Below are 17,086 nucleotides of genomic sequence, written 5' to 3'. Positions count from 1 at the left end.
TGACTTTCATTTTCATTTTACATTATTATGCACAAGCCCAGATATCATCTGAAACTTTGGAAGAATTCCTATCATATATTGGCAGCCATCCAGCATCTCTTAATCAGTTTGATATGCGGCGCTGGCTCTGACCGGCCACCGGAGCTCGCGGCCACGTCGTTCGACTTTGTCGTGAGCAAGCCGCAAAGCACATGCATAAAAACGTCAATCACTTCATTCATTCATCAATTCATTCATTTTCCTTCTGCTTCGTCTCTATTTTAGAGGAAAAGCGATAATCTGGACAAACTAAAGACATTTTGCAAACGTTTAACCATGATGGCAGAACCCCAAAAATTAGAAAAAGAAGAGAAAGACAGGCAGAGTGATAAAAAGGATAAATAGAAATATTAATTTAGAATCACGGATGACTTATTTAAGCGCAATAGCCCAAATACATGTCATAAAATAATAATAATAACAATCATAATTTAAATAATGAAATTATATAACCTATCCCAATCCTGACATAGCTGCGTTTAAATAATAACTGAAGACGCTCCTTTAATGCATTCGCACGTTATGTTAAATAATTTTAAATTAGACGCCCCATCCATAACCAACCTTAAATCATACCTGAACTCTGTTTAACATTTCCAAGTAAACTGTTTTGTGACATTCTCATAAAATCTCTCTGGTTTTGAAAATCTTTGTTCGTAATTGTTCTTAGCCCTGTCAATGTTTATCTATTTTGTATTATTATTATTATAATATTTGCTCTCCTGTTTCTCTTACGTTTATATTCTTTAGCTGTCAATATAATACTTCGCGTCTATGGAAGAAAGAGTCAATAAAGATAGACAATGTGTAACATCATATTCATCAAAAGACGGTTTATGTGCAAGTAACTGCACCAGTCCGAGCAGGGAGCGAGCCAGCATGGGAGACAAGCTCCGATAAGATTGCAGAACAACGTCTGTCACTGGATCCGAGAACTGAGATTTACGCGATCACCAGCTGGCTTCCGTTACATAAGGGCAAATATAGATGACTAAAACCTCATTTTACTCATACTTTTTATCATTTATAATGTCCAAAGCATTGATATTAATATTAAATGCTACTATCGTGCCTTTAATAGCCTTTTTCTCGCCTGTTTACTGGGTTAAAAATCTTACATTATTCCATCTCCACCTGCTGGTGAAAGCTAGAGCAGCTGGCGATCTTCAATCTGCAATCTATTGCTTTTCCTGCAGTTCCCGGATGTAATGTTGAATTTTAACAGTCGAATTTGATCCACTGAATTTATGGAAGCGAATATTAGAACTGAAATAAAATGAACTGAAAATTACCTTTTGAATATTATACATCGTATTTTTAAAGGGTATTGAATATTTTGTAAGTGAAATCTGAAAATTGAATATGAATTATTGAATTTTTAAGTATGAAAACGTGTTTGAAATATTTTTCGTTGAAATATTCAAAGCTTAAATAAACAGATTTGTTAAATTTCAGGACCTAAAAATACAAACCCTGGAATTCAAGTCATTAAAATGCAAGAACTTGTTAATACGGTGTATTATTTTTTTCAGTTTGTGATATTCAACAAGCTTTTTAATTCAAGACTTTAGGCATTGATTTTGTTCCATAGTCTATGCCCTTCTTTGAATTAGAAAAGGTGATCACGTCATCCTGTAAGATTTTTTCTGCAAACTTTATATAAAAAAATAAAAAAATTTAAAACAAATACAGGTCAATTTAGCAACCTCATTTTCCATACCTTGCATACAAAAACACCACAAGATGTGCTGTCTTTTTGCAGTGATGAGGAACTTTGTCACAGGTCCACTTTGACACTTTGCAGCCTTTACTCCTCATAAAAGCTCTTAAAAACAAATATCATTATGGTGTCTGTTCCTATAAAAAAAATAAACATTTCTTACCTTGTTGCTTCCAGACACCTCTTTATTTTTTCGGGGGACTCTCCCAATGGATCCAAAAAAAGGTTTTTTTTTTAGGGAAGGAAAAATTACCTATTAAACAAAAAATAAATAAGCACACACAAACACACACGTTTAGATGTACAATTAATACTCACAGCAAGAGTCCAGTGATTATGTTCATTTATCACCCCCAGAATCAGCTCATATTTGGCTGGATCAAGCTACAAAATAGACCAAATCGATTATTAAAAAACACATTGCTACATACAAATCTTGTATAAAATATTTAGCACATAGATTCAACTTAGAATTTCAAGAACATACCTTCTTTAAGCCTTTGTATGACCCATGCCAGATTTTGGTCATTTCAAAGCAATCGATCATAAATGCCTTCCCTTTTTGACATTGGTTATGTCGCCGTACGCATAAAGAGATGTATGCATTGATAACCTACACATTAAAGAAAAAAAAATTTAAATAAAACCCTCCAGCATTTTACGAGGATCTTGGTTACTTCAGAATTACAATTAATCCTGAGGCAAGATTTGCATTATTCGATTACAATGTCAAATTTGGTAATTTACTCTACCTGATCTTCTAGTTCTTTGCCAGGGTTCAGCCGTGCCAAGTCCATAGAAAAAAATGTTGTATGGCCCAATTTTAGCCACCAAAATGCAAACATTTTGGTTGTGGACAAAAATGTCACTATGGCCTGGTAGTGATTTCCCAGAGACTGGAAAAGATGGCAAGGTGATCAGAGGTGCGACACTCAAATTTACAGGGCTTGTGCATGGGGCTGGAGAAGGTGCAGCTGAATAAAGTGCTGAGCTCGGGGCGGGAGAAGTTGCGTTCAGGTCCAGAGGGCTTGTGCATGGGGCTGGAGAAGGTGCAGCTGAATAAAGTGCTGAGCTCGGGGCGGGAGAAGTTGCGCTCAGGTCCAGAGGGCTTGTGCATGGGGCTGGAGAAGGTGCAGCTGAATAAAGTGCTGAGCTCGGGGCGGGAGAAGTTGCGCTCAGGTCCAGAGGGCTTGTGCATGGGGCTGGAGAAGGTGCAGCTGAATAAAGTGCTGAGCTCGGGGCGGGAGGAGTTGCGCTCAGGTCCAGAGGGCTTGTGCATGGGGATAGGGATGGGGACCGTGTTAGGCTAAGCCTCTTTATCTTTTGTGGAATTCTGGGTTCCTCTCTTATAAAGGGAACTAAATGATCTAAATTAATTTTAGGAAATTCCACGCCCCTGTCATTTATTAAATGGGCACTTTTCCCCTCCAATTGCAAAATTGTGAATGGCCCCAAAAAACCAGCATCAAGTTTCCCCCCTTTCCTCTGCTGACTTCTCACATTTTTTCTAAGCACTCTTTCCCCAATAGCAAAAGCATGCACAACAGCCCCAGATGATCTTTTCTTGCCCTTGACCTTTTGTCTTGAGGCTTGCATGTTTTTTTTACGGCCTCAAATACTTGGTCCTGCAGCTGTATGGCAGGCATAACTATTTCAGTCTGCAGGACATCTTCCACAGTATCATTGACCTGATAAAAAAAACCAATAAGAAATAAACAATACAAAAATGGAAGCAAATAAATTTGTGAATAAAACTTACATCAAAAGACACAGGAACCTGTGAAAAATAACGAGCCTCCCTTCCAAACATTAATCGGAATGGGGAGAACAGCGTGGTTAGCTGTTTTTTGGTCCTGATATTGAAGAGAACGGCGTCAAGATACTGGTCCCATGTATGCGGTTTTTCCTGACACAGTTTTCCAAGAGCACTTTGGGGGGGTGGGGGGGGGGGTGGGGGGGGTGGTTTAAGAAAACACTTTAAATAATAATACCCACTTGAAATAACCAAGCCACAGCCATGCTCGACATGACACAATCTTACCTCTGTATTGTGCCATTCATTTTCTCCACCAACCCATTTGTTTGTGGGTGGTATGGGGAACAAAGACTTCTCTCAATCCCAAACAGTTTACAGATTTCTTTGTTGATCTGAAAGAAAAAAAAATATTGGTACAGACATAACATTACTAAAATGCTCAAATGTTGAGCAAGTTACCATACAGACCTGATTAACAAACTCCCTTCCTTGATCTGTAAGGATTCTCACTGGTGCACCAAATCTATAAAATGTTTTCACAATGCACCAGGAGACCTCCTCTGCGGATTTTGAGGTGAGGGGATATGCTTCTACCCATTTTGTAAAATAGTCTATTAGCACACACATGTATTGGTGACCTTTAGATGTCATGGACAGCTTCCCAACCAAATCCATTCCAACTAATTCCCATGGTTCATTCACCTACACAGAATAAAGGTATACAGAGGGATAGAATATCATAATATAATATAATATAATATAATATAATATAATATAATATAATATAATATAATATAATATTTCAATACAACTATTGGAGTGTACTCCTCCTGGAGCTTGATGGGTCTATTGACCTGGCAGGCAGAACACTGTTTGATCTACAGAGAGCATAAATGAAGTAATTACTACATTGCTTTTGGTAAAAACTACCACGGTTAAATTACAATTTCATTATGAACATTATCAGCAACATACCCACTTTTCGATATCAACACTCATTCCAGGCCAGTAGTACCTGCTGGAAATTGCTTGTATGGTTTTCTCTTTTCCACTGTGACCTCCAGCTTCACTGGCATGAAATTCTCGGAAAATGCTGTCTGCTTCTGCAGCACCCTTCAAAACTTTTACTAAGAGCTGTTTAGCAGAGCCCTTATGACGGATATAAAACAGCACTCCATCTATTACAAACAAACAAATAGCTCAAATAAAACCACATAATACCCTATACATTTTGACCCAATATGTTTAAGCACAGGAATGAAGAACAAGCAATAAACTGTACAAAGTCTTACCCTGGACAACATATTGGTGTGCACGCCGTCGAATGACATACCTTCACATTTATGTGAAGCAGGGATACATTACCAGTATCCCTGCTTCCATTCATGGCCAAGATTCTGGAGAAAGTAGTGTTCAATCAAGTCCTGGACTTTCTTACTCAAAACAATCTCATGGACAACAAGCAATCCGGCTTTAAGAAAGGCCACTCAACTGAGACTGCCCTGCTCTCGGTCGTGGAGGATCTCAGACTGGCTAAAGCAGACTCTAAATCATCAGTCCTCATTTTGCTGGACTTGTCAGCTGCTTTTGACACTGTCAACCACCAGATCCTGCTATCTACGCTTGAGTCACTGGGCGTTGCGGGCACTGTTATACAATGGTTTAGATCTTACCTCTCTGACAGGTCATTCAGGGTGTCTTGGAGGGGAGAGGTGTCCAACCTACAGCATCTAAACACTGGGGTACCTCAAGGCTCTGTTCTTGGGCCACTTCTCTTCTCCATCTACACATCATCTCTAGGACCAGTCATCCAGAGACATGGATTCTCCTACCACTGCTATGCTGATGACACCCAGCTATACCTCTCTTTTCATCCTGATGATCCCTCGGTTCCAGCTCGTATCTCAGCCTGCCTGTTGGATATTTCACACTGGATGAAAGATCATCATCTTCAGCTGAACCTCGCAAAAACGGAAATGCTTGTAGTTTCTGCCAACCCGACTCTACACCATAACTTTTCAATCCAGATGGATGGGGCAACCATTACTGCATCCAAAATGGTGAAAAGCCTTGGAGTAACGATTGATGACCAACTAAACTTCTCTGACCACATTTCTAGAACTGCTCGATCGTGCAGATTTGCACTCTATAACATCAGAAAGATCCGACCCTTCTTATCTGAACATGCAGCTCAACTCCTTGTTCAAGCTCTTGTTCTCTCCAAACTGGATTACTGCAACTCTCTACTAGCTGGGCTTCCAGCTAACTCTATCAAGCCTCTTCAACTGCTCCAGAATGCAGCAGCACGAGTTGTCTTCAATGAACCTAAACGAGCACATGTCACTCCACTGCTAGTCCGTTTGCACTGGCTGCCAGTTGCTGCTCGCATCAAATTCAAAACTCTGATGTTTGCCTACAAAGTGACTTCTGGCCTAGCACCTTCTTATCTGCACTCACTTCTGCAGATCTATGTGCCCTCCAGAAACTTGCGTTCTGTGAATGAACGTCGCCTCGTGGTTCCATCCCAAAGAGGGAAAAAATCACTTTCGCGAACGCTCACGCTCAATCTGCCCAGTTGGTGGAATGAACTCCCTAACTGCATCAGAACAGCAGAGTCACTCGCTATTTTCAAGAAACGACTAAAAACTCAACTATTCAGTCTCCACTTCACTTCCTAAGCTGCAATTGCCTCTTTGAATATCACACTAATTGTACAAAAAAAAAAAAAAAAAAAAAAAAAAAAAAAAAAAAAAAACTACTAACACTTCCCTTCTTAGACTTTACAGACCTGAAACTTGCCTTTAGTACTTATTCATTGTTGCTCTTGGTTGTGTAAATTGCTTCCTTGTCCTCATTTGTAAGTCGCTTTGGATAAAAGCGTCTGCTAAATGACTAAATGTAAATGTAAATGTAAATAATTGAACAAAACATCAAACTGAGTTGGATCCATTCTGGGAATAAAACCATAATTTAATTTTATTTACACTGCTTACATTGGCACAATTTAATTATCAAAAAGCTGATACTTACATGTGGCCTTACTTTTAGCTGCCAGGAGAATGAATTTCAAATAGCATGCAGAACATTGAAAGAATGTGTTGAAGAACACAGCGCCAAAGTGTTACAACTTAGATACATTTTATAGACAAAAATCTGATGGGTTAAAGACTTCCAGGTGCTTTCTGGACAAAATCAGGTGCATGCTTTTGTTTATTTGTAATAATCCATCATTTAAGCAATTTAGTGCTTTTTAAAGGACTGCCAACTTTTAATTAACTGACAAAGTTTTTTTTTATTAAATTCAATTAATTTAAACAACAATTGTAAATATTTTTATCCTTAAAATACAAATTGTTTTTATTTACATAATTTGTGTTTTCACTATAAGTGTTCTGTTAATGAAATAGCTAAACATAATTACAACATAAGCAAAATCACCACCATTGCTGTATTGTACTTTAAATCGTAAAAAGTCATATATAGAGGGAAACCATTTTCCTCAGCCTCTGGAAAAACTGTTCCATTTGTTTAAAATAGTGATGAAAATCATATAAATGATGTCATGACATGACAATTATAAAATAACATTACCAGCATTGCGTTACTGTGCTATTAATCTTAAGAAATTAATATATATATAGGAGACTATTTTCCTCAATCTGGAAAAATATGTTTCCCGTGTTTTCAGTATAAAATCATGCTCTCCATATACGTGAAAAAGTTTACATAACTCATTTTAAACACCACAAACATCATCATGAGTTAGCTAAAATAATGAAAGACACAGGTAATTATAAAATGCAGTAGCGTTTATTTTTCCAAGGCCTTGATTGTTTGAAAGCCACCATGAGCTGATTCAGTACATGAAATCATGACGTCATGATACTGAATTTGCGCATGCGCTGTGAAGGGGGAACAGGGGGAACTGAATTCTCCGGAACACCTTCATTTAGGATTTCTGTGACCATCATTACGGCATACCAGTTATCCATCCTTTTGTGAAGCATCGATGCTGTGGGAAAAATACTGCATAGTCAAAACATTCCTGACTGAAACACAAAGTACTAACCTAATATTGAATATTTTGTGATGTTAAGCTAACCTTGCCCTTTTAATCTTTTGTCAAATATATGACACAGTTTACTTCCCTTCCTAAAAGTGTCCCTAATGACATACTGACCACCTTGTTATTGGTTAGTATACCATAACAATTATTATGTTGTCAATAATATTAATACTACTACTGCTACTACAACTACTAATAATAACAATAATAATAAATAGTCTACAGTGGACAAGCTCAAGTTTAAATAGAGGTAAAGATGGTTTTATATTCGCACATGCAGTCTTTCTCATTAATAATATAATCTCAGAAAATTATTAATTGGAAATTCTAAATAGTAAAATAATATTAACAGCCAACAACCATCAAAGTACATCATTGTTCACAGTCGAATAAATAGTGTTAATGTTGTTTTGAAGTCATACTTACTGTACATGTGATTTCAGTCCAAATATTTAAAGTACCATGGGAAACAATGTATGGAGCTGTCACTGAACGAATGTGTGAATATAAAACCATCTTTACCTCAATCAAGAAAGAGGTAAAGTTGGTTTTATATTTCCACAGTCATTCATTTAGAAGTCTCTATATTGTTTACCATGTTACTTTGAATATTCTATCGGTATTAGCATGGGTGACTTGAAAACAACAACACTGTTTATTTGACTGTGAACAATGTTGTACTTTGATAGTCATTTGCTGCTAATAGTCATTCGCTATTTAAAGTTTGCAAATAATACATTTATAAAATTATAGTATTAAGGGGAAAGTCCGAACGTGCGAATATAATATAAACAAACTGGGTCACGGACACTAACTTTATATCTGCTAATGATGTCGCACATTAAGTGATATGACCCTGACTAACTCGTCATGCACACAATGTCTAAAGTTAACTTAACACATGGCACAAAATATACAGTAAATAAGCAGTTCATACCTTTAAGATGCACAAATAGTTCTCTTTCGTAGTTGCTTTACTCCGGCGGAATTAAAGGTCTACCTCTCGTGTCTTCGGGAGCCAATTGGAAAAGTGAAGCGGGTTGATATTGATTGACATGAAATCCAGCCAATCGCTGACGGGGATTCCGCTGATCGACCAATGAAAGGCGATAAAAATCCAGCCAATCGCGGGCGAGGAGTTCTGCGGCTAGACCAATGAAACGCGACTATTACGCGCTCTAATGTGTATGGAGCAGCAGTAGCAGGAAAGGGATGATAGTGGGAGATTATACACAATGAGCATGCACTGATACACACAGAAAAACGGGTTCACCGTAAACATTAGGACATAACGAGAAAACGCGGGAGGTAGTAAGTCACGCATGTTAGAACACGTGCATGCCGCCCGACTTATCGGGACAGTAGCGCTGTTCCAACAGTTACGGTGTGTGCTCATAGTGACGGTATGTATTCAGGTGTTTTGTCCCAACAGTCCGGTCGCACCAACGCACACACACACACCACACAACATACACACACATTATTATAGATATACCTTCATAATTATGGTTAAATAATGTGATTACTATCATGTATGACAAATATCTTCACGTTTTTTCATTTTGAAAATGAATGTCATTTATTTGAATGTATTGTCATGATGATATGTTTTATGATGCATACTGCCTGTTATACTGTTTTAATAAGTTGCACTGACCTTTTGATAGCTTTACCTTGAGTAATTCAAACCAAGAATATTTAATATTCTCCCTATCATTATACCCCATCTCAGTGGTGACAAAGAATTATCTGTTTTCGATTGGACCTTTTAAACAGATTGAAAGAGACCTGAGACCAGTTGTACGACTCGCACTTGCTGACTTTTATGTTTTGATCATATATTTTATGCTTAACCTCATGACTTTCTCCAATGCAGAATGACACAAGTTCATAACTTCAATCGCTGAGCCATCAAGTTGCTGTTTAGGTGTCCGGGAGAAGGCAGTGTATACACACTGTAGACCCCCACATGCCGATGTCTGCATGTCTGGAGGTGACCAGATTCATCAGAAGAAGCAGACTATGAGAAGCCCACACAACGTGGACACTTTTGTCAGGGGAAGGACACAGTGGAAGCTACGAAGGCCTGTATGGACTGAATGAGCAGTGCATTCGGGTCAGGCTCATCAAAAGAGGTGAAAACGAGCCTGGACCTGTTTAGCTACCTGCTGAACACGACTTACAACTGAAAAATTCTGCAGAGACTGTCTTGAATTGCCCCTGAACAACCTCAACAAGGATACATAGTGACCCCATGGACACATTTATATCTGACCCACGGGATCAAATGGGGGTTATCTGTAAGAATTGAAATATTGCAAATATTCTGATATCTTTGACAATTCAAAAACATGAGCTGAAAACAGAGACTGGTGACTTCACAACCCACCAGGGGGGAATGCGGGAAAAACCAGTTCCTGCTGCATTTGCATCTGAGTATGCTGAAACTCAGCTTCATCCCCCCAACTCACGCATATGGTCATTTCAATGTTTGAATGTTCTAGATTAACCAAACTGACTTTAACTATCATGTTTGATATCATTTGAAATGTTTCAGTGCGATTGGTACAATGGTCTCATTCTCTCAGAAATAGACATAATCAAAACAATAAATATATAACTTCAGGCATCTTTTGAACCACTGTGAAGGGTGTGACTTTTTCCTTTTGTTATACACACACACCCCCTTCCTTGAGGGAATTCTTGGATTATTTAGGGTAAGGTCCGCGAAAGATTCAGGGCGATTCTGCCTAACCAGATCAGCCCATAACATGGCTTGTTCCATGTTATGTATATTTCCAAGTCAGGAATGCATCTTTTTAATCTTGGATTTATCTTTGATAATTTGATGTTTTGTATTGATCGTTTATGAATTGACTGATTGAATTGGCATAATACATTTACCTGACTAATAAATTGTTATGTTTTGAATGATTCAAACAGAGTTTGTGTTATTATCTTTAGTAGATTGTGGTAATTTCATAGCACCACAAGCCCCTGTTCAGGTTAGTAGCAAACTAGAACACGGTAGACGGAGCATTGCGGCACGCTATACGATGTCTCTGAGCTCCAACTAACAAATTGGCATTTATTCATGTATACTTAGGCTGTAAAAGGATATCTAAGGGGATAGTCCTTCACCCGATAAACTTATAATACTATTTAGATAGTATAGTGATTATTCAAAGTTACTACTAGTTTAAGTACGACTGGTCTGCTTAATTCTATGGTAATGATCGTTATATGACTAAATAGCTCTGTCTGATTTAGGAGGTAGCAGACCTATGGGGACAGCATAAAAAATATCCTTATCTGAGTAAGTAGGGTTCTGCCTTTTTAGGATAGCGGTCAATCGCCACTGTTTAGTGACCAAGACTGACATGCTTGTGCTTAAGAAATTGTATACTCGGCCGGTACAAGATTCAGGATGTTATAGAGATCCCAATGAACGAGAATAACATAAAATGATGAACCGAAGAGAATATTTAATCATAATCTAAATTAATGTGAACGGAAACAAAATAACCTTCTCAGTGTTTTATAATTGGAGTCAGATAAAACGAGGATAAACACACTAATATTCTAAACCACCTCATACTAAAATTGGAGTCAGATATGAGTTAAGTTTAATATAAATCAACATTGTGCACTGGAAAGACCGAACATGCAGTGAACCTTCATCCACCAGTGGATACCGTCATTGGACCAACTGGCTGGACCCTACACACCTATAAATTACTCGCATAAACACCTATACTACTGGATGTTCAAAACAACACAGATGAAACTTGTGTATATACATATAAACTTGATGCATGAATACACCCACATACACACATGCCTACATATAAACTTGATCCTCACATAAACACCCGCATTAACACATGCACATACATATAAACTTGCTGCATGCAAACACACCTATACACACTCACATATACATATAAACTTGCTGCATGCAAACACACCTATTTATTTAAACATTTAAATCAGTTTGCAAAAATTGTGCTTAAAGGTTATTACCCTTGAAGGAAATATCTAAACTATTAGCACAACGCTTTAACGCTGTTTGTTTCCAAATAAAAGTAAAACTGAAAGCAACACTTTCTGCAACTGACATCAACCAGCAGATGGCGCACAGAAACCACAGAAACTCAAATCCATTTATTATGAGCCACACATATTGCTATTTACCTTGATTCATTCATACCTCAAATATTCTCCAATGCATTTATGATATTCTAAGACTACGATACAGTTATTTAAAATGGTAAATTAACTTAAAATTATTCTGTGACTTTATTCTAAAAAATGCAAAATTCAGTAAATGACCAAATGCCTCTTAAATTATTTGCATAACCATGTAAACCTAACCCTAACACATTCTCTGTTCTAACCTATAAATATATATATATAGAGTAATTTGGTCACACTTTACAATAAGGATCATTAGTTAATGTTTCTTAATCCATTTACTAACATGAACAATGAACAATACATTTACTACAGTATTTGTTCATGTTAGTTAATGAAAATACAGTTGTTCATTGTGCGTTCATGTTAACTCACGGTGCATTAAGGGTCTCATGCTCTACCGAATGAACTAGCCGAGCTGATGCTGATGAGGAGCCCTTTCAAGTGCTAGACACCGTTTACAGTAATACCTTCCCTACCCGTGACAATCTTCTGCTAAATCCTGATTTCATCTTGTAACGCTGGACGGAATGTGGCCCAGGATATATGCCCAGTGCACATGTTAGCAGTTGCAAGGCAGCAAAATGCCAATTTCTTCCCTGGGTGGGCTTGAACCACCAACCTTTCAGTTAACAGCTGAACGCGCTAAATAATTGCGCCACAGAGACTTAGGAAAAGGTCACCTACAGTGGTAGAAAGGCGTAACTTTGTCTCAAAAGGTCTGCTATATGAACCCTAATGTAAGTTTGCGGAGAGAGAGAGGCAACAGAAATGCCCAACATGGGGATCTAACCCACACCCCTAAGTTAAGAGTCTCATGCTCTACCGACTGAGCTAGCCGGGCTGATGTGAAGCCCTTTCAAGAGCTAGACACCGTTTTCAGTAATACCTTCCCTACCCGTGACAACCTTCTGCTAAATCCTGATTTCATCTTGTAACGCTGGACAGAATGTGGCCCAGGATATTTGCCCAGTGCACATGTTAGCAGTTGCAAGGCAGCAAAATGCCTTATTTGTCCCTGGGTGGGCTTGAACCACCAACCTTTCAGTTAACAGCCGAACACGCTAACCGATTGCGCCACAGAGACTTAGTAAGATGTCACCTACAGTGGTAGAAAGGCGGAACTTTGATTCAAAAGGTCTGCTATATGAACCCTAATGAAAGTTTGCTGAGAGAGAGAGAGAGGCAACAAAATGCCCAACATGGGGATCTAACCCAGGACTCTGAGATTAAGAGTCTCATGCTCTACCAACTGAGCTAGCCGGGTGGATGAGTAGCTTTTTCAAGAGCTAGACACCGTTTACAGTAATACCTTCCCTACCCATAAGAATCTTCTGCTAAATCCTGATTTCATCTTGAAACGCTGGACAGAATGTGGCCCAGGATCTATGTCCAGTGTACGTGTTAGCAGTTGCAAGGCAGCAAAATGCCTAATTCGTCCCTGGGTGGGCTTGAACCACCAACCTTTCAGTTAACAGCCGAACGCGCTAACAGATTGCGCCACAGAGACTTAGTAAATGGTCACCTACAGTGGTGGAAATGCGTAACTTTGTTTCAAAAGGTCTGCTATATGAACCCTAATGTAAGTTTGCTGAGAGAAAGAGAGAAAAGTAACAGAAACACCCAACGTGGGGCTTGAACCCACGACCCTGAGATTAAGGGTCTCATGCTCTACCGACTGAACTAGCTGAGCTGATGAGGAACCCTTTCAAGACCTAGACACCGTTTACGGTAATACCTTCCCTACCCGTGAGAATCTTCTGCTAAATCCTGATTTCTTCTTGTAACGCTGGACAGAATGTGGCCCAGGATATATGCCCAGTGCACGTGTTAGCAGTTGCAAGGCAGCAAAATGCCTAATTTGTCCCTGGGTGGGCTTGAACCACCAACCTTTAAGTTAACAGCCAAACATGCTAACCGATTGCGCCACAGAGACTTAGTAAGAGGTCACCTACAGTGGTAGAAATGCAGAACTGTTTCAAAAGGTCTGCTATATGAACCCTAATGAAAGTTTACTTAGAGAGAGAGAGGCAACAGAAACACCCAACGTGGAGCTCAAACCCACAACCCTGAGATTAAGGGTCTCATGCTCTACCGACTGAGCTAGCCAAGCTGATGAGAAGCCCTTTCAAGAGCTAGACATCATTTACAGTAATACCTTCCCTACCCGTGAGAATCTTCTGCTAAATCCTGATTTCATCTTGTAACGCTGGACAGAATGTGGCCCAGGATCTATGTCCAGTGCACGTGTTAGCAGTTGCAAGGCAGCAAAATGCCTAATTGGTCCCTGGGTGGGCTTGAACCACCGACTTTTCAGTTAAAAGCCGAATGCGCTAACCGATTGCACCACAGAGACTTAGTAAAAGGTCACCTACAGTGGTAGAAAGACGTAACTTTGTCTCAAAAGGTCTGCTATATGAACCCTAATGTAAGTTTGCTGAGAGAAAGAGAGAAAAGTAACAGAAACGCCCAACATGGGACTTGAACACACGACCCTGAGATTAAGGGTCTCATGCTCTACCGACTGAACTAGCCAAGCTGATGAGGAGCCCTTTCAAGAGCTAGACACCGTTTACAATAATACCTTCCCTATCCATGAGAATCTTCTGCTAAATCCTGATTTCATCTTGTAACGCTGGACAGAATGTGGTCTAGGATCTATGTCCAGTGCACGTGTTAGCAGTTGCAAGGCAGCAAAATGCCTATTTCGTCCTTGGGTGGGCTTGAACCATCAACCTTACAGTTTACAGCAGAACTCGCTAATCGATTGCGCCACAGAGACTTAGTAAAATGTCACCTACAGTGGTAGAAAGGCGGAACTTTGTTTCAAAAGGTCTGCTATATGAACCCTAATAAAAGTTTGCGGAGAGAGAGAGGCAACAGAAATGCCCAACATGGGGATCTAACCCACACCCCTAAGTTAAGAGTCTCATGCTCTACCGACTGAGCTAGCCGGGCTGATGTGAAGCCCTTTCAAGAGCTAGACACCGTTTTCAGTAATACCTTCCCTACCCGTGACAACCTTCTGCTAAATCCTGATTTCATCTTGTAACGCTGGACAGAATGTGGCCCAGGATATATGCCCAGTGCACGTGTTAGCAGTTGAAAGGCAGCAAAATGCCTAATTTGTCCCTTGGTGGGCTTGAACCACCAAACCTTTAAGTTAACAGCCAAACATGCTAACCGATTGCGCCACAGAGACTTAGCAAGAGGTCACCTACAGTGGTAGAAAGGCAGAACTTTGTTTCAAAAGGTCTGCTATATGAACCCTAATGAAAGTTTGCTGAGAGAAAGAGAGAAAAGTAACAGAAACGCCCAACATGGGACTTGAACACACGACCCTGAGATTAAGGGTCTCATGCTCTACCGACTGAACTAGCCAAGCTGATGAGGAGCCCTTTCAAGAGCTAGACACCGTTTACAGTAATACCTTCCCTACCCGTGAGAATCTTCTGCTAAATCCTGATTTCATCTTGTAACGCTGGACAGAATGTGGCCCAGGATATATGTCCAGTGCACGTGTTAGCAGTTGCAAGGCAGCAAAATGCTTAATTCGGCCCTGGGTGGGCTTGAACCACCAACATTTCAGTTAACAGCCGAAAGCGCTAATTTAATGCGCCACAGAGACTTAGTAAAAGGTCACCTACAGTGGTAGAAAGGCGTAACTTTGTCTCAAAAGGTCTGCTATATGAACCCTAATGTAAGTTTGCTGAGAAAAAGAGAGGTAAATAACAGAATCACCCAACGTGGGGCTCGAACCCAAGACCCTGAGATTAAGAGTCTCATGCTCTACCGACTGAGCTAGCCGGGCTGACGAGAAGCTCTATCCAGAGCTAGACACCAATTTCAGTTATACCTTCCCTACCTGTGAAAATCTTCTGCTAAATCCTGGGGGCTATTCCAGAAAGCAGGTTATGTGACATACACGGGTAAGTTTGAGAGTAAGTAGGTGGATAACCTCAACTTTGGTTCCAAAATCGGAGGTAACTTCTGGGTATGTTAAGTAGCCAAAGCAACTTACTCTCTGAAGATAACCTGCTCCGGAGCAGGTTATGTTCAGAGAGTAAGTTGCTATGTTTCAGAGTTTGTCTGTTTCAGAGAGTTCACTGAGCATTGCGTGCTCTTTTGATGAGAATATTTATGGATGTGGACACACAGATACAAGTTTTTTTCGTTGTAAGAGGGTTACAAGTGCATAGTTTTTTTCATAACCAAATTCATAATGTTAATGTATTTAACAAACCTTTTTGAAATCAAATGTGACAAACCGCGGGTCTGCGCTTACCATAAAAAACATTCAGTGCAGCTCTTTGTATTCGCGTCAGGGCATTTTAGGCAACTGTACAATGTGGCAGTAGGACCACCTGTACAGTATGCCTGGCACTGAACTGTTTTTTACACTTTTGTACAGTTCCTTGGTCATACATTACTGCGTACCATTACACAGATGATACAGAGCACGGGAATAGCGTAGTGGACAGTGCGTCAATAAAGAACAACGGAGCGCACAACGGAGCGAGTTCGAATCTCACTTACATATCTTGTGTTTTTTCTCTTCTTCTGCACCCTCACATTTTTCTGTATTATATTATAAGTGGCAGCTTTGTCTTTTGTAGGAAAATATATCTTTAATTTAAGATGTAGGACTTCATTCTTATATATACATTCACGCACACACAACTACATTTTTTAATATAATATTTTTTTCAGGTTTTCTAAATGCTATTGTGTGCATTAATTGCAGCCGATTTTAAAGCTCCATCAGTCACTAAAGGACACTGATAATATAAAATTTGTCCAAAGTATAAGTGTGCAGGTACAACTTAATTTTCTATCCTTAATCTTTTGGTGTTTCAACTATTAAACTCATTACTGCTTACCAGCTCATCACACACCCCACCTCATCACTATGTTGAAGCTAAATGGCTGATTTTCAGGAAGTAATGATTCAAGTGTATAACACAAATATAGTAAAAAAATATATATATATAAATCAAATGTTGCTTAACACAATGTTTATTTTTATTATATTTGTATTATAAAATAGAATCATTACTGGGCACTACATTGTTACTTGCTGGAGGACAAAAGATACCCTTTTCTGCCTTATACGATGACACCCTACCTGCAGCCTGACCCAGAGGAAATCTCAGTGACCCAAGCAGACAAAACAGATGGAAGAGTGCTAAAAAATATAATTAGTCAAAAAACTATGTTTAATCAAATAGTTTGGCTGTTCATTTCTTGATTTCCTGAAATAAAATGAAAGATTTTGTACACTGCTTTATACACAAACCTTTCAACGTGCAAC

The 17,086-nt window shown here is 39.2% G+C and overlaps 1 protein-coding gene, 1 long non-coding RNA gene and 1 pseudogene across 2 annotated transcripts in view; 2 read left to right on the top strand and 1 right to left on the bottom strand.

Annotated features, from left to right (window-relative positions):
• The window catches only part of LOC148680292 (uncharacterized), a 790,608-nt gene that overhangs the window by 59,095 nt on the left and 714,427 nt on the right, over positions 1–17,086 (top strand). The window lies entirely within an intron of this gene.
• The window catches only part of LOC141381693 (uncharacterized), an 835,171-nt gene that overhangs the window by 473,400 nt on the left and 344,685 nt on the right, over positions 1–17,086 (top strand). The gene's annotated exons all lie outside the window — the stretch shown is intronic.
• Positions 2,139–4,902, bottom strand: LOC148680301 (uncharacterized; annotated as a pseudogene).

Source organism: Danio rerio, chromosome 4, assembly GCF_052040795.2.
Source record: "Danio rerio strain M-AB ecotype USA chromosome 4, GRCz13ab, whole genome shotgun sequence".
Classification (NCBI taxonomy): Eukaryota; Metazoa; Chordata; class Actinopteri; order Cypriniformes; family Danionidae; genus Danio; species Danio rerio.
The sequence above is the reverse complement of the archived record's forward strand: the minus strand, read 5'-3'. Positions and strand labels throughout refer to the sequence as shown.